The sequence below is a fragment of the Drosophila miranda genome, assembly GCF_003369915.1.
Source record: "Drosophila miranda strain MSH22 chromosome Y unlocalized genomic scaffold, D.miranda_PacBio2.1 Contig_Y1_pilon, whole genome shotgun sequence".
NCBI classification, from domain to species: Eukaryota; Metazoa; Arthropoda; class Insecta; order Diptera; family Drosophilidae; genus Drosophila; species Drosophila miranda.
The window spans coordinates 39871477-39897054 of record NW_022881603.1 but is presented as its reverse complement, the minus strand read 5'-3'; positions in this window follow the sequence as shown (position 1 = coordinate 39897054).

Below are 25578 nucleotides of genomic sequence, written 5' to 3'. Positions count from 1 at the left end.
CTTCTACTTATGATAAGTAGAGACTGTCCATTATCCGGACTTATACCTTCAAAACTGGTAATAGAACTGGCCAACATACACAACTTAATTACTCAACTATTCAAATCGAAACGTACAGTTAGTGGTAGACCACCTAGATCATGCCTGGAGAGGGCGAACATATTAAGTAAATTCCATATTCGTTAACTCATATTTGCATATTAGTTTCATAATTTTATTTTCATTATTATTTTTTTTATTAAGAAATTCATACAAATCATGGCGGTCCACCGAAGTAATGAAAATTTAGCTTCGGCATTGATCAATCCAGACTCGCTTTGCATTATTTGCCAGGGAAATTTGCGGCAAGATCAGTTAATAGCTACCACGCCTTGTCACCACCGATTTCATAATACGTGCGTATGCGAACATTTGAAAAGCGAAAAGTCTTGTCCAGTGTGCAAGTCGGAATGCGAACCTGGTAGACTGCGTTACGAAAATAATACTCTAGCAGCAGAATTACACCTAAGCTCTGGCTCCATACCACCTAATGTTCGGGGAAACGAAGACAATGGGACGGTACAACTAGATCCAACCTTATTACGTAGAAAAGGGAGAACAAACAGCCGAGGTCGAGGGCGAGGAGCAACCCCTAAACGAGGAATGCAAACAAGGTATCAAGCTAGTTTAGATCAATATTTATCCGAGAGTCGACAGTCGATTAGTAGCAACGGAAATAGGTCACTTAGTAACGCTCAACCTGAAAACCTTACGAATTACATCCATTCGGTCATGCAAAATCAGGAGAAATCTATGATGGAAAACCTTAGTTCGTTCATAAAAACTTCCATCGAACAAACTATACAGGCCCAGTTTTCCAATATGAATTTAGCCGCAGCGGCTGCTACGGGTAACGGAGGTCCCTCAGAGTCACACAGTAATGTTAGACGAGACGTAGACAATGATAGTTACATGGTTAGAGGCGATTCCCAAGGAAGAACTCCTAGGAGTAGTCAAACAGCCGGAAATGTAGCACCGGCAAAAGCGGCAAATATCCTACTAAGCTGGCGTCTTAAATTTGATGGTTCTCGAGACGCAATGCACGTAGAAGAATTTCTATATCGCGTTCGTGCTCTTACAGGACAGACTCTGGGGAATGATGACCAGTTACTTTGCGACAATCTGCATCTGCTTTTCACAGGTAAAGCCAGCGATTGGTTCTGGGATTTTCATCGAAGAAACCACCAATACTCCTGGTCATCGTTCTGTACAGCGTTTAGGCAAAGATTCGACGATCAGAAAGATGATTTTGACCTTTGGGAAATGATACGGAAACGTCAACAGAAGGACAACGAATCCTTCGAAGATTTTCAGTCAGACATTGAGAAGTTAGTGGCACGACTTTCACACGAGATAAGCGAACTCAAGCTGATCGATATTCTTAAGCGGAATGCGAAAAGTGCTCTGCGATATGAGCTTTTTCATTTAAAAATACAGAATAGAAGTGAGTTGAGGGAGGAAGTTAAAAAGCATGAACACTTCTGTAAAGATGCTGGCAACTTTTTACAGAGAAACAGGGTAACTAGACCTCACGTATCAGAAATTCAGAGTGAGGAAGAAGAACTCGAAGAAGAGAGTATCTCCGAGCTACGCCGCAAGCGGTTTGTTTGCTGGAATTGCGACAAAACAGGTCATCGGTTTGAAGATTGCGTAGCAGAACGCCGAGTCTTCTGTTATGGCTGCGGGGCGAAAAATACTTTTAAGCCAAAGTGCGAAAAATGTAACCCATCGGAAAACCGCAAGCGGGATGCGCAATCCAACACCATTCTGACGCATCCGGCAATGATGACAGAATGAAAGAGCAAACTTTCCAAGAAAACACCTCCAACCCGGATTGTCTAAAAATTCGATCTAATAGGTCCCTTGTAGAGGCACAAACCCAGACGGAGGAGATAGATATAGATGGTGAAAGTTCCCGTTCAGATAAGCTAGAATTAAAGTATCAACCAAAACGTTCGACCATACGATTAAGGCAATTCTGGACCAAGGTAAAGAAGGTGCGAAAAAGACTTGTCTCGTCGGTCCTTTTGAGCTCCGATAACAGATTATTTATAGAACTAAGCATAGAAGAACAAAACTTCATGGCCTTGCTAGATTCGGGGGCGACGATAAGCTGTCTTGGAAGTGAAGCCGCTAAGTCGTTCGCGCAACACGCCAAGGCAAAGAAATGCTCCGGAAATATTCGAACGGCCAATAATGAATCTTGTAAGGTAGTAGCGAAAATTACAGTTCCCATAACTTTTCGCGATCATACTAAGGAGATAGAATTTTTCATAATACCCGCCTTGAAACAAAATGTGTATTTAGGGATTGATTTCTGGATAGAATTCGGTCTTGTAGCAAGACTTTTAACGGATAGATCGGTGGTACAAGAATTAGACGTAGGAAATGAAACCAGGGCTTCGGAATCCCCGCCAGTACACGATCTAAGCAAAGACCAAAAGGTTAGACTAGAATCCGTGATCCATTCGTTTCCTTCGTTTGAAAGGGAAGGATTAGGACGTACGAAAGCTATCCAACACACGATCGAAATGGTACCCGATAGACCAGTCAAACAACGCCATTGGCCGATTTCACCCGCGAAGGAAAAGTTAATGTTTGACGAAGTGGAGAAAATGCTGGCATTAGACGTGATCGAGGAATCGAATAGCTCCTGGAGTAGCAATTGCGTTTTAGTTAAGAAAGGTACGAAAAATCGATTATGTTTAGATTCTCGAAGATTAATAAGAACACTCGCAAAGATGCCTACCCTTTACCACATATTGATGGCATTCTTAGTAGATTACCACCAGCCAAATACATAACGGGACTTGACATGAAACACGCATACTGGCAGATTCCTTTGGAAGAAAAATCTCGGCACTATACAGCTTTTACCATTCCCAATAGGCCGCTTTACCAGTATAAGGTAATGCCGTTTGGCTTAACTAATGCCGCTCAAACGTTGTGCCGACTTATGGATCAGGTGATACCTGCACACCTCAGGAATCGGGTTTTTGTCTATTTGGACGATTTACTGGTGCTCTCAGATGACTTTGATTCACACTTGGTGCTGTTACAAGAGGTAGCGATGCATTTGCGTAAGGCAAATCTCACGATTAATATAGCCAAGTCAAACTTTTGTATACGGGAGATTAAATATCTGGGGTTCATAATAGGTTATGGTCAGTTAAAGACAGATCCGGGGAAAATAAAATCCATAATGGAGTTCCCGATCCCAAAAACGGTGAAACAGATAAGGAGATTTCTAGGACTTGCTGGATGGTACAGACTCTTTGTCGATAACTATGCCACCGTCAGCTACCCCTTAACGGAACTACTAAAAAAGCATCAACCACTTAAGTGGAACGCATCAGCTGAAGAAGCTTTCAATAAACTCAAATCCTGCTTAACATCTGCTCCAATCCTAGCCACCCCCGATTTTAAGAAACCCTTTTTGTTAATATGTGACGCAAGCACCTTTGGTTTGGGCTGCGTACTAGCTCAATTAAACGAGGAAGGGATAGAATTACCTATAGCGTTTATGTCCGAGAAACTTTCCAAGGCGCAACGAAACTATTCGGTCACTGAACTCGAGTGCTTGGCAGTGATTAAAGGAATAAAGAAGTTTAGAGCTTACGTAGAAGGACAGGATTTCCAAGTTATAACGGACCATGCGTCCCTACAATGGCTTATGAGGCAAAAAGATTTGTCAGGTCGCTTGGCCCGCTGGGCTATAAAATTACAGGGATTTAATTTTCAAATATCACATCGAAAAGGGTCCGAAAACGTAGTGGCCGACGCGTTGTCACGCCAAGATGAACCCGAGGTAAGAGAGCTGAACGGCAACGGACCCATAGTCGACCTTACTTCTACAGAGTTTAAATCGAACGAATACATGGATCTAATAGAACACATAAGGCTTAATCAACTTAAGTTACCCGATTTGAAAATTGACGATAATTTGGTGTATAAAAGAACCGAACCATCTTCAGGGGACGTGATAGCAGATAAACAAACTTGGAAGCTTTGGATTCCATCAGGCCTTACCAGCGATATAATTTCCAGGGCTCATGACCCCCCAGACGCTTCCCACAGTGGTATTGGGAAAACCGTTGAAAAGGTGAAAAGGTACTTGTTTTGGCCAAAAATGGTTACACAAATACGAGCCTATGTATCAAAATGCGACGTTTGTCGCCAGACCAAAAGTGCTAATGTCGTGCTAAGACCACCAATGGGTAAGCCAATGATTTCAGAAAGACCTTTTCAAAAGCTTTATCTAGATTTGTTGGGCCCGTATCCGCGTTCCAAGCAAGGGAATATTGGTATCTTAATAATTGTAGATCACAACACCAAATTTCATTTCTTATGTCCGCTCAAAAAGTTTACCTCAAGTAAAGTGTGTGACTTCCTAGAAAATATGTTATTTAGTACTTTCGGGGTCCCTGAGACTATACTTACCGATAATGGTTCGCAGTTTGTCTCTGGGAATTTCAAGTCATTTCTTACCAGATTCGGGGTAACTCACCGCTGCACTGCCATATATTCACCGCAAGCCAATGCCAGTGAACGGTTAAACCGATCCGTGTTAGCGGCTATAAGAGCGTACGTCGGCAAAGATCATACTAATTGGGACAACAAGTTACCTGAAATTAGTGCAGCGTTACGAGCCAATATCCATAGAAGCACAGGGTATTCGCCATATTTTCTTGCTTTTGGGCAGAATATGATTCTTAACGGAAAGGATTATGAACTACTTAGACGACTAAATCTCCTATCGGATGACACCAGAGTCGAATATCCAAATGTAGTACAAGTATGTCGACAAGCCGCCCAACAAAAGGTAGCTGAATCACACGAGCAGAATGCGAGGACATACAACTTACGTAGCCGGGTCCGTCAACTTAAAGTCGGAGACGTCGTGTATGCCCGGAATTTTTGTCAGAGCAACGCTTTAAAAAAGTTCAGCGCTAAGCTGGCGCCTGTGTTTATATCAGCCAAGGTTATTCGCCGAGTGGGGACAATGTATTACCAATTAGCTAGCGAAGATAAGAAAAACTTAGGAGTCTATCACTTGAAAGATATACAGCTTAAACCTTAGTAAATGGACTTCTTCAGTTTAAGTCTCATTGTGAGAACAATTACGTCTTCAACTGTGGTGTAGGGGCCGAATTAAGGGAACGAGTGTAGAACATCACGGATAAGCATAGTTTTCTTTTGGTAATGCTTAAAAGTGCAGAGACATAGTAACTCCGAAAGTGGATCGTAAGCTGCAAGCTTTCCGAAAAGCTTTCTAAAGAGAGTCGGCGCGCAGCGCACGCATTTAAGCGAAAGACGTCACGTTTACCTTGACCCAAGAGAGTAGCGTAGCGTAGGGAGAGCATAGGTTAAAAGCTTGCCCAAAAGGTCGCTCAAATGGGCGAAAGATCATCCGATTATTCAGTTTAAATTCCCAACATCATCCGATTATGCAGTTAAAGTTCCTAAGATCATCCGATTATGCAGTTAAAATTCCCCAAATATCATCCGATCTTCGAGCTTTTGGTTCGGTACCGCTTGGCTGAACTTGCAGAAGTTGGGCTGGAGTATTGACAAAGAATCGATTGATTAAAGCGGATGTGTTTGTGCTATACTCGGGAATAAATAAATATATATATATATATATTTAGCCAACGAACAGTTCTGGCTACTACGCCATACCTCGTGAACCGAGTTCAATAAAGACCCAGAATCAGGAGTAATTAACCAGGAAAGCAGTATGTGATAGGAGAGAGTAGAACGAACCCCGACAATCCGGCGAGCTTAGTCAGAGCATAGCTAGAGGTGCACACGAAATCTCTTCATACTAGTATGGGTAAACGACAGCTATCCCACACCAGCACGCTACATGTTGTTCAATCTGGGACCAGGTTAATTTCATTGTCACGGGAGCAAAGTTTCGTGCTGGAACTGAATTTCGTCAAGTGGACAAAAAGGCCATAATAAACAGCTTTGTTGCTTATTCGAAGGAAGTCCATTGATGAGTGAGGGCTCTACTTGAAAGTGCACATCAAGACCTATGTATAAGCCGATTTGTGTGTGGGTCAAATACCACCTGGAGATTGTCGACCGCCATGGTAACTGCTGTTGGGTGGAAGGAAAAGTATTATTGATAAACAGGGGGTAGCTGTAGGCCAATTGGAAAATATTTACAAGAAATTGATCTGACATACCCATACAATTAGTAAACGTTTTCCTTATTTTTTCTTATTTCATAACGTTTTCATTTCAATTTCAATTTCGGTTTCAATTCCTGTAATCGGTTTGTATCTATTTTTAAAGAGCAGGAGCTGAAAGTGCACAGAAACACATCACTGCAAAAAAAAGCAGCAAGTTTGCCCAAGAGCCATTATCCAATTTCTGTTTTGGCCATTGGTGGGTCGGCTGCTCACTTTGTCTTGGCATTTTCGACACGAAGTTTTTTCATTTTCCGAAATCAATCAAATGCAGGCTGATGCTCTCCTGCTGCCGCCCCAGTTTCGTTGTTGTTGACCAGGCCACACCCACTTCAGGCCAGTATTCAACCTGCCTGTCAACGGGGACACCCGATCCTGGATGCCCAGGCACAGGCAGGCATCCTGTTTGCCTGCCAGCCAGCCAGCAATTCTGCCTGCCTGCCTGACTGTTTGTTGGACATTCATCAAGCCATTTCATCTATTGACTGATTGATAATATTTTTGATAAATGATTGGCGGCCATGTCCGCCGTGGGCCCCTCACTGCCCCTACCCCCTGCTATCCTATCCACCCTTCCGGGTGGTTGGGTTATTTACGGCGTGCAAAGCGGCAGCAAAAAGGATTTATAGGTGAGAGCTGGAACCGGAGCAGGAGCTGGAGCTGCTCGCAATATGCAAGTTGATGGATTTCGGATAGGTCATGTCCATATGCCCCGAGATGTGAGCTAAAAGCTGGAGCTTAAGCTTGTTACTTGATTGAGCAACCCTCCTTGTCTCTCCTCTCAATGAGAGCCGACGTTTGGGCAACTGGCTCCCTCCTCTCCCACACTGCCCATGTGTTATGTCATCGTCGCCACTCTGCATCATTTTCCATAACGAGGTGTACTAATAAAAATTAATTGATACACCAGCATTAACACCATACTCTCTTCAAGCGATTAGAATCAGTTCCACGACGGCGCACAGCCAAAGGTGTGAATGTTGTGGCTTTCAGCCACGCGCCAATGTTTACACGGCTGATGGCTCAGGGCGGCAGAGCGACAAAGCGCCTGGGCGACGGAGTACCAACGGCTAGGAGCCCCCGCGCTCGACCATATGCGAAAAGCAAAGAATCAAAACAATCATAAAGGCAAGAGGCAACACGGTGGAGCCATACGATACGCCCACATTTGGCCATGGTCATGGCTTTAGAGACATGGATATGGACGTGGACGGACCATCGCTTATACAATAAGCCACACACACACGAGAACGGAGTGGGGAAACGACTGAGAAACAAGCAGAGAGAGCAGCTCTGAGCCCATCTACAAGCTACACTGGGGCCTCAAAGGTAACTAAATTCTTTCGTGCAGAACTTGACGGTGTCGCTGCTGAGTGGGCTGTAGTTAAGAGTGTAGAGTGTGTCTCTGGCTATTTGAGCTGATGCACTTGGAATGGAAATAAAAGAAAAAGTAGAAAAGGCCTGGCATGGCAAGAGTATTTCAGCTTCGGCTTTCACCTGGACGCTTGCCACTTCCCCTTAATGTTTTAATTGTTGGCTTTCAGCGTTTGCTGTGTTCTGTCTTCCTTCCACCTGGCCTGAGCTTAGCGCCTCGTGACTTATTTGATTGTTAAACAACATAATCTGCTCTTGCCTCTGTGGTGGCTCCTTTTCTTTATGAGCAAGCCAATTGATTTTTGGTCAAGTGTGGTCAGGCAGTGGCAGATCATCTACTGGCAGGAGCAGCAATAACCAGTCGCAGAAGCAGGTGGATAAGGGGAAAGAGTGAGAGAAAGTGATCCCCAGAGCCAAAAGCCATCCCACCAATTTGCAATAAGGCGACGCCAAATGGTTCTGTCTTTGGCCAAAGGCAGCGGGTTAGTCGATCTGGGTGGACTGGGAAAGTTTGTGAGGAAAAACTGTTCGCTCTACTCGCTCCCGGTCGCACTTCTGTAATGAAAATGCACCGTTGCGGAAAATCGCACCAAAGACACAGAGTAAAAAGTGTTTTTCAGCCATCTCTGGGGGGTATGTATGTGTGTGTGTGTGTGTGTGTGTGTGAAAAGTGGAAATTGAAAAGTAACGGACTGCTGGGTAACTAGTGGCTGATAGGGGTGTTGCAGATGCAGGGCCAGCAACTGTCCTAGCGACAGAGACATGGACACAGTGGCCCTGTAAGAATATTGCAAAACGGTATGTAAAATTTTTCCTCAAAATTCATGCATGAATTCAGTGCAAGCAGCAGAGTGGTTGGAAAAGTGATTTCGGGTGGGCGTGGGCGTGCAGCCGACTGAAGTGGTTTTCATTTTCCTCTCCTTTTGCCTCTCGATTTTTATTCGCTTTCGGTCCTGCCATCGTGAGCACATTCCGACAGTCAATATTGCGGGTCGGACAATGCCATTTTAGGTGTTATTGTGTCAATGTCTCGAACCAGCCACCCTCCACCCACCACCTTGCTCAACGTGCAGCCCCACACACAATCTCTATCCGAGCACCCACACTACTGTCGCACCCTGAGTGTTTTTTGCTGTTGCAATTGCAAAACGAAATTGGTAGTTCATATTTTACGGCAATTTCCATTTGGCCATATTGTCAGACTTCAGTGCTTCCCTTTCTCCCTTCAGCTCGTGCCAGGACTGACCGTGCAGTTGGCCAATACCAACTTCGAGTACATAACCAGCCAACAAATCAAATTTAATTTCCCATAATCAGACATATTAGTCGTCTGTCGTTTGTTGTCAACATTTTCTGACGCTTCCGGCAAACGCAACACAAACGAAATGAAACCTCATTAAATGTATGAAATGCAACTTGGAGCTGGATCTGGGCTTGGACCATGTCTACGACTGGGCAAAGGGCCATGGACTCCGCCTAATGCAGGGCGACTGGGCAATAAGCAGTTATTGCATGCAGCATATGGCAGCATCTGCTGTTGCTCTGCATTCGGTTTTATGTCTTTTACAGGTTATAAGTTTGAGAGCTTTTACATTCGAGCAACGAAACCTATCTACTGGATACTTGACTATCCCGGAGTGGCGTCTCTAAATGGAGTAGGAAATTAGAAATTGTCATGGGTTTATGTCCTTAAAATTTACTATTAAAATGTGTGTCCAAGATTTCCTTGGTTCTCTAAACATTAATCATCGGGGAAATATATCGCTAATAAAATACTCCAAACAAAACCTGCCAATGTGCTCCACTTACTCCTCTATCAATGGATTCACTTCATTGCCAGATTAGGTAGCCCCAATGTGGTTGGACTAGTTCTCCCTTCCCTCAAGCGGCACTTGAAACTTCCTTTAAGCAAATTAAGGCACACCTCCTTCTACTGCCTGTGCCCATGTTCCAGGTCCCAAGACCAGCTTGGGCTAAAAATAAAAGAGTCCAGCGGCAGGGGCGAGGAAAACTAGTTCTACGTATCACGTATGAATGGGGAAAGTCCGGCGAAGGGGACTGAGGGAACTGGGGGCCTACCGGATGCTGGTAATAATATTTAGATTTCTAGCCCTTGATGCAAAACTTTATGCTTGTTCAGATAACATTATCGCGTTGGCCGCGACTGTTGCAAACTGGTTTCCTACCTACAGTGCAACATACAGGAATGGAACTGGGGATAACTTTCCTTCATCTGGCCTACGTACTCGTATAAACTTGGCTAATTTACGATTGCATTGTGAGCATTGGACTCGGCAAGAGCAACAATCAGGAGCGGAACGCAACAGAGTGGAGCGGAGTGGAGTAGTGCGGAAAAGGAACGGGTAACGAGCATAAAGTTTTTAATTTTCACGATGCAGATAATGCCAATTACAATATGCCGGGAAAGGGCCAACGCGATAAAGAGGCGACCAACACCTGCCACTGGCTAGAAAGATCCATCTTCTGGGTCTCTGGTGGCTTTGGTCCTCTGGTTCCTATGGCTCTTTTGGCTCCACTGCTTCCCATGGCTCCAATGGCTTCACGCGGTTCTTCAGCCGCAAACTAAGTGCATTAAAAATCGCAAAAGGAAAATAATGCACCGTGCTGGTTCATGATGGAGGGGGCCGTAGCGAGAGAAAAGAGATTATTTTTATACCCGATACTTAAAATGAGTATTGGGGTATATTAGATTTGTGGTAAAAGTGGATGTGTGTATCGTCCAGAAGGAATCGTTTCCGACCCCATAAAGTATATATATTCTTGATCAGCATCAATAGCCGAGTCGATTGAGCCCTGTCTGTCTGTCCGTCCGTCCGTCTGTCCGTCCCCTTCAGCGCCTAGTGCTCAAAGACTATAAGAGCTAGAGTAACGATGTTTTGGATCCAGACTTCTGTGATATGTCACTGCTACAAAAATATTTCAAAACTTCGCCCCGCCCACTTCCGCCCCCACAAAGGACGAAAATCTGTGGCATCCACAATTTTAAAGATATGAGAAAACCAAAAACGTAGAATTGTAGAGAAAGACCATATCTTTAAGACTGCGCAATCTGAATTGGATCGTATTATTATTATAGCCAGCATCAAGAAAACAATTTCATTGTTTCTCGCCCTGTCTCTTTCTAACACACACGTAGCATAGGCGGCTTTGCTTAGAGTAAAACATTAGCGCCTAGATCTCAGAGACTACAAAAGCTAGAGCAACCAAATTTGGTATCCACACTCCTAATATATCGGACCGAGACGAGTTTGTTTCAAAATTTCGCCACACCCCCTTCCGCCCCCGCAAAGGACGAAAATCGGTTGCATCCACAATATTGCACATTCGAGAAAACTAAAAACGCAGAATCATAGATAATGATTGCTGAATCTGGATCAGATCAGATCATTTTTATAGCCAATAGGAACAAATCAATTTGCAGTGGCTACGCAGCGCCTGGTCGTCACGCTCAGACTGATTTTCTGTCTCTCTCGCACGCACTCTTTGTCGTGTCGTTTAATATTAGCGGCGTCTGCCGGAGGAGAGCCATACTGACTTAGTATCGGGTATAACCGTAGAGTTGCGGTGTCCGCAGCAACTCACAACGTTCCCCCTCGTTTATTATACAACAAACAGAAAATTCGTCCTTTGGGGCCAGTTGTCCCTTTGTCCGGCGTCCGGCGTCCGGCGTCCGACGATGCTTGACGAGGGCCTTTTGAATCGAGACCGGAGTCAACGAACGCTGCGGAAAAAAGCGGGAAAAACTCGCGCCGCCGCCGGCTGTGGCCATTATGCATTATTATTATCCTGCTCCTGCCGTGCTCCTGATTCGAGTTCAACGGGTGCCCCTACCATTTCTGCCTTTCATTTTATATATTTATAGTATACCCCTATATATATTCGCATATATATTGCTAGTGCTGCAAGTTTCTGCTCGAAATCAATTTCTTGCGATTGAAGCACTTAATTTGTACCAATTCATTAATTGATTTCGTTCGCCATTCGTTGCACCACTCTGTCTGTATATTTGTACATATTTCTCGGCCCCGAGTTCTGCCTCGTACCGGGAAAATTATTGAAAAAAGGGCATCTGAAAAACAAACAGAAAAGTTATGCAGATTGAGTCCGAATGAGACTTTGTGATGCCCTGACGAACAAAAATTGCATAACGACAGGTCAGATGAAAGCGCCGAATCGGAACGGAATATGGGCGGTATGTTCAAGTTGGCTGAATATTGGATATGATCTAATGATCCTTAGCCCGCATATACATTCACAGATTATTGGCAGGGCATACAAAAATATGGCCAAGACCATTCGTCGGTTGCCGAGTACTCATTTAAAAATATGTTCATTCATTTCTGTTGACTCCTTTTAATGAGTGCCCCGTGGGCTGTTCGGGAATGGCCAGTGGCCGGTCCGAGTGGGGCTCGTATGGGTCACCGAGCACTTAACCAATTTATGTAAACTCAAAACAACCTCAAAATATACCCCAAACTTGTTGGCTGCTGGGAAAAATAATTGCTAATTGTATGGAATTTTCTGGGTGCGGATAAAGAACTGAATAAACAAACACGTATCGTAATTTAATGAATCCACAAATACTTGTCGGGACTAACCGAGAAGTAGGAAGGAAGGGTTCCTTCCATGGTTCATGCCACTGGAATAGATTTCCCCACGATTCTCCCAGAAAGTATATTTGCGTCCCAAACCACAAATAACACAAGCGCTAAAAATATTTGTTTATCTCTTTGTATAATAAGCGGAAAAACAATGTATATATTATATGAAATTTTTTTTATTTAATTTCGTTAATTTCGAGCCACGGCAGCTTTAATTTGGAAAATGCAATTGAAACTGAAATGCAAATAATTAATCATTAATGTCGAAATTGATTACATTAATGTAAGTTTAAATATTTGTTTATTGCCAAAGCCTGATGTTAATAGAAAACTCGCTTAAATACTCATATACATATGCTTGTAGAAATAAATGTATGTACATATAGTAATATGTAATACATATATATGTATGTATGCTATGGCTAAGCACAACGAAATAATCTATTAATTATTAAGAATTATCTGAAACGAAGATAATAATTGCCCCTTTGCCCCAAGCGGTTCTAGTTTTGTTTTGGTTGATTGCTGAGGAATTATACCAATATTCCACATTAAATTTCAATTTATCCATATTGGCCATCCTCCTCACCTGCTGTGGCTATTAAGTTTGGCAATGGATTTCTTAGGAGTGAAATAAGTTAAATCGAACATTAAATCGAAGGAAGGTTAAAGTTAACCATAAACATATTTCAACTACATATTTCAACAACTATATGTACTTTACTTTGCAGATTAATTAACAATGGCTTCTCTCTCAACTTTGAATTAGCTTCATTAAAGTTTTTAAATTAAATTAAATGGGGTATTAATTATATGCAACCGTGTATTATGTTCAGCATGTTTCAGCTGCACTCCAATTTAATGCGAATTATATTCATATTGGTTATAATTTAACATGTAGTTTTTCCAACTTTTTCTCCGGTTTTCCTCTGTTATTTCATTGGCATATTTGGAATTTTAATTAAATTATTTTATATTGATTTAATGTATTTGTTTTAATGTGTGTGTTTTTTTTTCGATATTTCTTCTTTATCTGTTTTTTCAGAGGATTTTATGCATACAGTCAGCTATTTGGAAATTTTACAACTCAAATCGGACATTGGCCCTTGCCGAGGGCACTTTAAACGGAACCTCATTGCCATAATTCCGACAGACAATGACACTCCCATTCGCAACATCACTGTACCGTTAAGGGGTGGTAGGAGAAGGGCGTGCCATCGCTCGCTGATTATACCCGATACTCAAAATGAGTATTGGGGTATATTAGATTTGTGGTAAAAGTGGATGTGTGTAACGTAAAGAAGGAATCGTTTCAGACCCCATAAAGTTTATATATTCTTGATCAGCATCAATAGCCGAGTCGATTGAGCCATGTCTGTCTGTCCGTCCGTCCGTCTGTTCGTCTGTCCGTCCGTCCGTCTGTCCCCTTCAGCGCCTAGTGCTCAAAGACTATAAGAGCTAGAGCAACGATGTTTTGGATCCAGACTTCTGTGATATGTCACTGCTACAAAAATATTTCAAATCTTCGCCCCGCCCACTTCCGCCCCCACAAAGGACGAAAATCTGTGGCATCCACATTTTTAAAGATACGATAAAACGAAAAACGCAGAATCGTAGAAGATGACTATATGTTCTAGAATGTAAAATCTCAACCAGGTCGTATAATTTTTATAGCCAGAATCAAGAAAACAATTTCATTCTTTCTCGCTCTGTCTCTCTCTAACACACAGGTTTCATGGTCGGTTTTGCCAATTGCAAAATATGAGTTCAAGGATCTCAGAACCTATAAGAGCCAGAGCAACCAAATTTGGTATCCACACTCCTGTGATATCGGACCTTGACCGTTTCGTGTCCAAATTTCGCCACACCCCCTTCCGCCCCCGCAAAGGACGAAAATCTGGGGCATCCACAAATCTCAGAGTCTATTAAGGCTAGAGTAACCAAATTTGGTATTCGCACTTCTGTTAGATCTCACTATAAAACGTTTATCTCAGAATTTCGACCCACCCCCTTCCGCCCCCAGAAAGGACGAAAATCTGTTGCATCCACAATATTGCACATTCGAGAAAACTAAAAACGCAGAATCATAGATAATGACCATATCTATGAGATTGCTGAATTTGGATTAGATCGGTTAATTTTTGTAGCCAAAAGCAAGAAATCAATTTGCAGTGGCTACGCAGCGCCCGACGTCACGCTCAGACTGATTTTCTGTCTCTCTCGCACGTACTCTTTGTCGTGTCGTTTAATATTAGCGGCGTCTGCCGGAGGAGACCCATACTGACTTAGTATCGGGTATAACTGTAGAGTTGCGGTGTCCGCAGCAACTCACAACGTTCCCCCTCGTTTTGTAATGAAACGCTGAAGTATAATTTATGAATTTTAATGAGTTGCCAAATGATGCCGAAGCGTTGATTTTCCATAATTATTAACACAAGCGAAGCCGAGGCATCGGCATTGTCTGCATCCGCAGCAGCATCACAGACTGGTCTGGGCTGGATGTTGCACCAGCTTCTGGACCTGGTCCTCGACAGGTCTGCATATGCAAAAATACATACAGTAGGGGCCGTTGGAGTGCTGTCTGACTGGCAGTCCGAGCCAGAGGCCTGACAGGGTCGATACTCCAATCTGGCTGAGCTGAATTCTCTTGAAGTCTTGTGCGATACGCTTCAGTTTTTATCAGAACATCTGTGATGTGTGCGAACTCCCTGATCCTGTAGACCGTAGTAGTTCTGCTTTATTTGGATGACTTACTTGAGGGTACTGTTCTGCAGCGAAAGTTCTGAACTATATGAGACTTTTGTCTTTGTGGAAAATGATTTTACAGAGTATCAACCCTTCGTCTTGGTTACATTCCTCAAATTACTATATTTGTCTCTTGATTTTTGTCCTTTTAGCGTTCAATGCAGCTTTAAATTCTTGTATTTTTTAATTAACAGATTATGGGGATTTTGTCATTAAGCTCCACTGCGCGAGCAGTCGACTCTTAAAGTCCTTTAAAATATGGCCACTGTTTCATGAAAAGTGTTTAATTGAAATTCTTGGCAGGGACAGCACGGTAGTCAGGTGGCCATGTGGCAGAGGAAATAAGTGGGAGAGAGAAACATCATTAATTCAAATTAACACATAATTCAGGCACACAGGTCAATAATGCGAGCGCACAAAGCCATGGCTAATATGCGAATGCTGCCGGTAATGCCTAATTAAAGCCAATAGCTATTACAATGCCAACAAAATGGTTTGGCGAAGGGACAAAAGCTCACATTACATAATGAAATTAACTAAAATATGCGCTGGCGTTTGCTTAATTAAAACGGATTCAACAGCTAAAGCTGCGACTGTTGTTGCATTCCCCGGCTTAAGCGTGTGAATGACAGCGCACACCCGCAGACACATGGTGCAGCCTACAGGGTTTTGAACCGAAATAATTGTATATTCGATTTTAATGCGATGCGACTAAGCCGGCTTACCGGTCGCATGGTTAATTGTAATGAGCTTCATTACGCTTTACGTTGCGTATATCCCGCAACGGATCAGTTCATCATTTATGCGATTGTTTGGATGTAATATACAAATTATTGAAACGGAACCTACCAAGGAAACTTTTCACTGATACTCGTTTTCAAGGTTTAGTTAAATTCTAGCATTACAATCCTTACGTACCAATCATTATAGCTTAACCACATCACTTAAACACCCAATCATATGGTAATCAATGTCAAAATTTGCATTACACTCCAATGGCATAGTTTGGCAGTCAGACTTGGTTGTCCGAGCATATTGGGCAACTGCTGCATGTGGCGAATCCGCATCCCACCAGCAATCAGTGGACCGATGGCCCAAGACAGTGGACATTACAGCCTAAGGTTGCCTAGTGCTAATGATAATGCCCAACAAAGTCAACACGTTGCCCGTACGGGGACTAAGATAGGACTAAGATAGGACTAAGGGCCCCATCGGCTGTTTCTGCCTAACAGTAAACAGCAATCACTGCTAATGAGTTTTATTGTAAATTAAAATTGCAATCAGTGTCAGGGAATGGCAGCTGAAGTGCCCAGGGCGGCCGGACGATGTGCGGTATGGGGTGCTTGGGAACAGAGAGCGGGAAGGTAGCAGAGAGGAGAACCATTTCGGGGTCGATGTGCATCCATGATAAATGCAATAAATGACACGTTGGGCGGCTGTGACTCAAATCCTTGCATAATAAATTTGCCAAATTGCAAAACATTAAATAAAGACAATGTGCAATGACATGCCAGATCACAGACCAAGTGGAGGGGAGAGTGAAGCGACAGTGGAGTGATGTAACGACACACAACCAGTCAAAGCTGGTGGCATGCCGACCCATGGAACATGCTGCCAGTCGAAGGGACTTCCCACAGTTGTTGCAATCAGTATGTGTTCGGGGAATGAGTTTATTAGATGTGTACCAAACTAGTTTTGTTTCAGCAACGTTTCCCTCTGGATTTGGCTGGAAAAGTTATGGCACATTTATGGGATGATCTGTCATCGACTGATCCTTACAGCTTGCTGTATAGAATAGAATATAGTGAATAGCAGTCAGATAGCTGCATATTCACTCCCAATTTAGAGGGACTGCCGTCACTTCTTTTTATCCTGATTGTCGCCAGCTGCGGCATCACTGGCTCTGCAAGCTCTCACCACAGCACCAAGTGCCGCCCACACACCCACAATCGCTCACTTGCACACCCACATACACAGAGACACAGTGTGTATTCTAGTGAGTGCGGTCGTGTTTTTAAATCGTTCCGTAAAATTCAGTGGAAAACGTCGGAAGTTAGCCTGAAAAAGAGGCAAAGAGTAGTTAGCGCGAGCCATAGTAGGGCTGCGTTACTTACCTGCGCGGAACGCAAGTCCGCAAGCAGAGAAGCGGCCACCTGGCCAATAGTACTGGCCGAAATCCCAGTGGGACGCCGTCGAGCCCTAGGCCCTAGGGGGGGGGAAGGAACAGCAGGTAAGTGCCTGTTTTCCTATTCTTCTTCGCTGTGATTCTAGGCGCCACTTGTTGGTTGCTGCCTTCTTTTTGTTTTTGGGCAAAATTGGCCAAGCACACCGCAAGTGGTGTTGGATAACGACGGAAGAACAGCTGACTGGAGGCACGGAGCTAAGTGCTGGAAAACGACAGCGCCTGGCCAATAGAGGGCGCGGCCACAGCAACCGGAGTTGCCAGATCAACGGCCAGATCGGTGATGAGCGATCAGCGGGAACAAGCTGCGGCTTGCAGCACTCCACTGACAAGCTCATTCGCCTGGGATGAGGAGAATCCCTTTCGCCGGAAAAATGCTCTGGCGCGATCGCCAAACCAGCTGGCGGAAGCAGTGGAGGAGCGCGCAAGATCCTCTCCTCCAACGCTGCAGCGCCCCCAAGAGGAGCAAGCAGACCAGAAGGAGAGGGCCATGGCGCATTTGGCGAGCTTGGGCCGAAAGGCCAGAGAGTTGAGGAAGCTGATGGTGCTCCCAAAGAGGTCCATCACGAACCCATAAGGGATCTGGTGGATGAGATCGAATATCTGCAGCGAGAGTTGGAATCGTGCTGGCAGGCGATCTCTGCGGAGCAGGCTGTAGCCAAGGTTACAAAGCCGGCAGTGACGGAGAGGGCGGGAAAGAGGGCACGGCCAGAGCCCAGGAACACCACCCACCAGTCCCCGTCCCCGTCCCCAAGGCCGAAGAAGCCAAAACATGGACCCAAAAAGTCAAAAAAAACCGGGAAGAAGCCTCAGGAAGGCCAAATGAGGGACGCCGTAGCTCGCAAGGGACCGGAGGACGCCCCAAAGGATCGAGAGGCGGGGTGGGTGAAGGTCGTAGCTAGGCAAAGGCCAAAGCCAAAGCAGCAGCAACGACCAAGACCGCCACGCAGCGATGCAATAGTCATCGCCGCCACCAGCACTGTCTCTTAAAAAACTAGGGCAATCGGTGCAAGGGGTGCGACGCACGGCAAAAGGAGAGCTGTTGCTGATGCTGGAAAAATCGGCGGACCCGAGAACCCACGAGATGCAGGCAGCAGTCAAGGAAGCATTAGGAAGCACGGTTGAAGTAAGGAGTCTTACCGAAACTGTCATCTTGGAGGTAAGGGACATAGACGAAGTGTCCACCCAAGAGGAAGTCCTAGCGGAACTCAAAGCGCAGGCAGGGGTGGAAATCTGCGAGGCCGCAGCCATCTCCATCAGACCAGCATATAGGAGCACGCAGACCCTGACTCTGAAAGTTCCACCGGCTATAGCAAAGCCCCTCCTGGAGAAAGGAAGAATTCGCCTGGGGTGAGGGTATTGCAGAATACGACCCAAGTCAACTCCCCGAAGATGCTACAAGTGCATGGAGTTTGGCCACATCGCGCCTAATTGTAAGAGCAGCCAAGACTTCACGAAGTGCTGCTACAATTGCGCAGGAGTCGACCACCAGGCCAAAGATTGCAAAGACGAACCAAGTTGCATTCTTTGCAAGCGCCACCGGGTGAAGGACCCGAAGCACCAAACGACGAGTTCGAGGTGCCCGCAGTACCAAAAGGCGATGCAGCAAATGAAGGATAGATGAAAATCATCCAACTAAACCTCAACCACTGCGAGATGGCACAGCAGCTGCTGGACCAGACCATAAGGGAGCACCGTATTGATGTAGCAGTCATAAGCGCGCAATACCGGAATCGCAACTCGGGAGAGTGGACTGCTGACTCGAGCAAGAAGGCAGCGATATGGAGCTGTGCGAGTCCCACACAGCAACTACTGCAAACATACGTCGGAGACGGATTCGCCAGAGCCCGGATAAATGGAGTGCTAATATAGCTGCTACCTGCCCCCGAGCCTCAGCCTACAGCAGGCGACGCAGGCACTGGAAAGGATTGCTGAAGATGCGCGGGAGAAACACCCTACGCTCATAGCCGGCGATTTCAACGCTTGGGCGACGGAGTGGGGATGCCCGAGAACGAACCCAAGGGGACAGGCGCTCTTAGAATGCTTTGCGACGTTGGATGCCGTACTGCTGAACACAGGCACACAGCAGACGTTCGGCAGAGCTGGAACGGGGTCTATAATAGACCTTACGTTCGTGAGCAGCAGCCTCAGCCGCAAGACAACGTGGGAAGTTAGTGGCTTATACACCGGGAGTGACCACCAAGCCCTCATATGTGAAATCCAGGAAACGGGCCCACCTAACCCGTTCGTTGGTAAGCAGATCGGTTATAAAACCGAAACGCTAGAGCCGGATATGGTCCGGGCCATGTTTGAGGACTACGAGACCAACGGTACGGCTGACGAGAGAGCAAGCCAACTGGCTATACATACGCTGGAAGCATGTGATGCCTCCATGCTAAGGAAAAGAAGAAGCCTGAACAACCGCAGGCCAACGTATTGGTGGAACGCTGCAATAGGTAGCGCCAGGCAGGAGTGCCAGCGGAAAAGACGACTATACCAGCGTTCGAGAGGTTCCCCGGAATTCGAGAGGCTCCAAGGAGAATATAAGGAAAGCAGACGCTGCTTGAAGAGGCAGATCAAGGATGCCAAGCGCAAATGCTTCGAAAAGCTCTGCGATGACGCAGATGCGAACCCTTGGGGCTACGCATACAGGCTGGTAATGAAGAGACTGCGAGTGTTCAGTCCCCCGCCGCCAATGTGTGCAGATCTGCTGGTTAACATAGTAGAAACCCTATTTCCAGAGAAAGTGGCAGCCCAGAGGGTGATGGATAGAATACCGAAATAGAAGCCACCACGGGAGCAGAAGTCCTCGAAGCTCTACAACGGATCAAGAACGGCAAAGCACCAGGACCTGATGGGGTCCCAAATGCCGTTCTCCGCACGGCTATTGAGACCAATCCACAAATGTACGTGGATTTATTCAATGCGTGCATGTCCGAAGGGACCTTCCCCAGACCATGGAAGCGACAGCGGCTAGTCCTCTTACCCAAGGGGAACAAGCCGACCGAGGAGCCATTATCCTATAGACCACTCTGCATGCTCGACACAGTGGGTAAGATCCTCGAGCGCATAATCCACACCAGGCTGGAGAACGCGTCAGCTCTCACCGAGACAGCACGGGTTTCGCAAAGGCAGGTCCACGGTGGACGCAATCGGCGAGGTATGTGAGATAGCAAAGCGAGCTATCGATGGCACCCGATGGATGTACGGGACCAAAGAGTATTGCATAGTGGCAACACTCGATGTCCAAAATGCATTCAACTCTGCCAATTGGGATCACATACTAGAAGAATTGAGAAACTTTAAAATACCGCCGTATCTGCAGAATATCATCGCGGACTACCTAAGAGACCGAGTGCTCATATATGAGACGGATAAAGGGACACGTGAGCACCAAATCACTGGAGGAGTTCCCCAAGGATCGGTCCTCGGCCCACTGCTGTGGAACATCATTTATGATGGAATCCTCAAGATGGATATGCCAATGGGCGCCACGGTGATAGGCTTTGCCGACGACATAGCAATAGTCGTAGTGGCAAAACAGAAAGAAGCGGCGGAAGAAATCTGCAACGACGCGGTAGAGAGAGCCAGAACATGGCTATCAGGGAGGTATCTCTCATTAGCCACCCACAAAACGGAGGCGGTGCTCATAAGAAGCAGGAAAGTAGTTGAGACGGCCACGATCCGAGTAGGAGACTGCACTATTAGCTCCAGTCCAAGCCTGAAGTACCTGGGGGTCATGATTGACCACAGACTCAGCTTCAAGCATTACATGGCGTATGCAAGCAGCAAAGCAGGAAAGACGGCAGTGGCCCTATCCCGCATCATGGCCAACACCGGAGGCCCGAAACAGCCAAGGCGAAAGCTACTAGCGAGCGTAGTTGGCTCAACTCTAATGTACGCTGCACCAATATGGGTTGATGCAATGAAGCATAAAACATATGCCCGAGAATGCAACGCAGTCCAGAGGCTGTGTGCCCTGAGGGTGTGTTGCGCATTCAGAACGGTATCCCAAGACGCCGCACTTGTGGTAGCAGGAATGATTCCCATCCATCTGCTGGCAAGAGAAGCCGCAGGAATCAGGGCACAGCGAACCCTGGGGAATACGGACCAGGACACCAGAGGTGCCTTAAGGCAGCGCACAATCCTGCAATGGCAAGATTCGTGGGATAACAGCAGCAAAGGGCGATGGACCCATAGGCTAATCCCAGAGTTGGCTGAACCGTAGCCATGGACAATGTAGCATACAACCTACAGGTTCTAGGAGCTGGTATTAGCTAAACGGGAGTAGGAAGTACGCGCTGGCTTCGGCTTTTGTCTCTGGTCGGCGGGGTGTTGGCATAGAGGATATTTTACTACCCATTTAGAGCTCTGGCAAATGGTCGAGATAAGAATTTATATAAAAAATTAAATCGCGTACGAGTAGGGAAAGGATACTAGGAAACGGGATACCGGGGGTCAAAGGGACAGATCAGCATTGATACGTAAACGAAGAAGATCACCGGTCAGATCTTTGTCGGCTGCGGTATCGCCCATTGGCGAGAACGCCCACCCTACCATGATCCTTCAGGGCCACCTATTAACAATCAGGATCCCTCCAACAAAGACTGCGGTGGGTCACATCTCCGTCAGACGAGGTTGCATGGTTCCGATATAAGATATTTAGCCTTGGTTCATTTCCAAACTAACTTTATTTAAGCAATTCATAGTTCTTCATTTAAATTCTTATAAAACCTAACGCTAATAGAATTTAGTCTCTAATATAATCCTGCTATTCGATATTGTCTTACATTTATAGGGTATTACTATACAGCATATACTGGGGAAAGAATATCATATGGGCGAGGTAGGGTATAATGATCTTAAATCTATAAAAATGATTAGTAGTAAGTATATATAAATGCACGAGCTAGGTTATGTGTTCATCATAGGAACAAGAAAACTTCAAACTTCATTACGTAAACTTGGTCAGTGCCAAAACCAGACAAAAATAGGGTATATGGAAAATCGCTTAAAGGCATGAGTAATATGTGTATAAAACCGTGATCATGGTTGAAGACCAACGAATAGTCACCGCACATTCATTCTTTTCAGATGGCTTACTTGGTTCAGGATAATCACTTACGATACGATTAATAGCTTCGACTCCCACGCAGAAAGATCTTTCGTTGTGTGTTGGATGAGATGATTTGATGGGTGGAGGAGTATGATGATGTGTGTGATTGTGATGAGTATCTGCATAGATGATGAGATGAATGCGTGGCAACCAAAATCAAAAAAATGTAAAAATAATCAGTATTAATGTAGTAGTTTAAGTTGCTTGATGGCAACGAGTAACATTTATTTGATAAGTATGTTGGACTTAAAATTATAACAGCTCCAAGTTTTACAAGTATGTTTGTGAATAATTATATGCGTGTACGTCTGATGCGTGGCTGAACTGACAACTGACTAATCTCTCTCTCTTGCTATCGGCTCTCTCAGAGCCGATTACTGCTCTATCCCGACGACACGACGAAAACACGACCGCTTCGTGTCTCTCTCTTTCCTTCGTTTCCTACATTCGGCTGTCATGACGGACCATTCGCCTCGTATGGGTCTAGCCAAGGTTTCATATATTCTGAAACTGTAGAGGTCTTATAGGGACCCTCAGTATCCCCAATCTTCTCGACTTCGTACCTTCCATGATTCTTTACCCTAACCACCTTATACGGCCCTAGATACTTTCCTTTTAGCTTTAATCCAGTACCATACTGAGTACGCTTGATAGCTACTAGCTCATTAACCTCATACTGTCTATCTAGTTTCCTTTTTAAGTCAAAACTCTTCTTGTTTTCCTGCTGTTTTCAACTACTTCCTTTCTAATTTTTTCGCGGTCCTTGTTCAACTCTTCGATAAGTGATTCTTTCAATATTTCTTTTATTTTTGGATCCATTCCTATACGCATGTCTAGCCCAGTCAATATCTTGAAAGGTGTTACCTTGGTACTTCGCGGCTCAACACTGTTGATCATTTGCTGTACTTTTCCTAGATGCTTATACCAACTACCGGAATTACCCTGACACAATTTCGACAACATAGGCACCACTATCTTGTGCATCCTTTCGACTTGACCATTCCCACGTGGAACGCCTGTGGCAATCATTAAATGCTGTATTTTCTCTCTCTCACAATATTCACGAAACAAATTGGACATAAACGCTGCACCCCTATCCGTCACTATTCTGTTCGGATTACCAAAACTAGTCCCCTGAATTTCCAAACACTTAACGACCTCTTCAACACCTGTACTACGTGTAGAATATAACCAAACAAACTTAGAAAATCCATCAACGACAACCAGTATATAATTGTACTGTTTTTTAGTCATTTCCATTGGTCCAACGTGATCAATGTGATACGTTTGTAACGGCCTATCACCCTTGTCTATTGGTTGCAAATAACCCTCACGTTTTCCTGTCTTTTCATTGACAATGATACACTCGACACAACTATTTATTACGCGCCATACTTTGTCTTTTAACTTCGGAATATAATACGACTTTTCAATGATATCTTGTGTCTTTTTAACTGAAAAATGTCCTTGCTTATGTGCTATTGATATAATCTCATTTTCCAACTGAGCTGGCACTACGATAAGCTCCTTATCCGGATCCTTAAACAAAATCTGATTCCGAATATAATAATCCTCATATTCCTTGTCCTCCACAATACTTTTAACAGCCTTAACCCAATCGTCGGTTAGCTGAACTTCTTTCAAACGATGAGCTATACTTTTGGTCACCATAAAACAAGATACACGACTCAACGCGTCAACGTGCCTCATCTTCGTTCCTGAGCGATGTTCTATAACATAATTAAAATCTTGTAGGTACATGGCCCAACGTGCTACTCTCAAAGGAACGTCTTTCTTTTTGATAGTCATTGTAAATGCATTACATTCTGTGACAATTTTGAACTTTATACCCAAAACGTATACACGCCATTTCACTAAAGCTTCGATAATTGCCAGAACCTCAATGTCATAAGCAGGATATTTCTCTTCACATGGCTTAGTCCTACGGCTCATATATTGAACTGGATGGAATTGGCTGTCTTCCAAACTCTTTTGCAGTAACACGGCTCCATACCCCCATTTTGATGCATCAGTATAGATTTCTGTCTCCAACTTCGGGTTGTACATTTCTAAAACAGGTCTACTAATCAATGCTACCTTTGGTTGTTCAAACGCAACCTGATGTATCTCCTTAAATTCAAATTTAACATCCTTCCGCAGCAGATCTGTCAATGGTTTTGCAATAACAGCATAACCCTCAATAAACTTTCGGAAATAAGAAGTCAATCCTATGAAACGCTGCACTGTTTTTTTATCAACTGGCACTGGGAACTTTTCGACTACCCTCGTCTTCTCATCACTTGGTCTTATCGTATTCTTTTCTATTATATACCCCAGAAAATTAACCTTTAGTCGTATCAGCTGACACTTTCTCCAATTTATACGTAGCCCATTCATTTCCGCTATCTTCAGTACTTTTCTCAACTTTAACAAACCCTCTTCTATATCTTGACTACAAATAATAACGTCATCCATATAGACTGCTGCTTCATTATTCTTTACCAAATCTCTCAACACAGCCATTATAAATCTGGTAAACATCGCTGGAGAATTTGAAATTCCAAATGGTACATATAATATAAGGAAAGCAGACGCTGCTTGAAGAGGCAGATCAAGGATGCCAAGCGCAAATGCTTCGAAAAGCTCTGCGATGACGCAGATGCGAACCCTTGGGGCTACGCATACAGGCTGGTAATGAAGAGACTGCGAGTGTTCAGTCCCCCGCCGCCAATGTGTGCAGATCTGCTGGTTAACATAGTAGAAACCCTATTTCCAGAGAAAGTGGCAGCCCAGAGGGTGATGGATAGAATACCGAAATAGAAGCCACCACGGGAGCAGAAGTCCTCGAAGCTCTACAACGGATCAAGAACGGCAAAGCACCAGGACCTGATGGGGTCCCAAATGCCGTTCTCCGCACGGCTATTGAGACCAATCCACAAATGTACGTGGATTTATTCAATGCGTGCATGTCCGAAGGGACCTTCCCCAGACCATGGAAGCGACAGCGGCTAGTCCTCTTACCCAAGGGGAACAAGCCGACCGAGGAGCCATCATCCTATAGACCACTCTGCATGCTCGACACAGTGGGTAAGATCCTCGAGCGCATAATCCACACCAGGCTGGAGAAGGCAGTAACGCGTCAGCTCTCACCGAGACAGTACGGGTTTCGCCAAGGCAGGTCCACGGTGGACGCAATCGGCGAGGTATGTGAGATAGCAAAGCGAGCTATCGATGGCACCCGATGGATGTACGGGACCAAAGAGTATTGCATAGTGGCAACACTCGATGTCCAAAATGCATTCAACT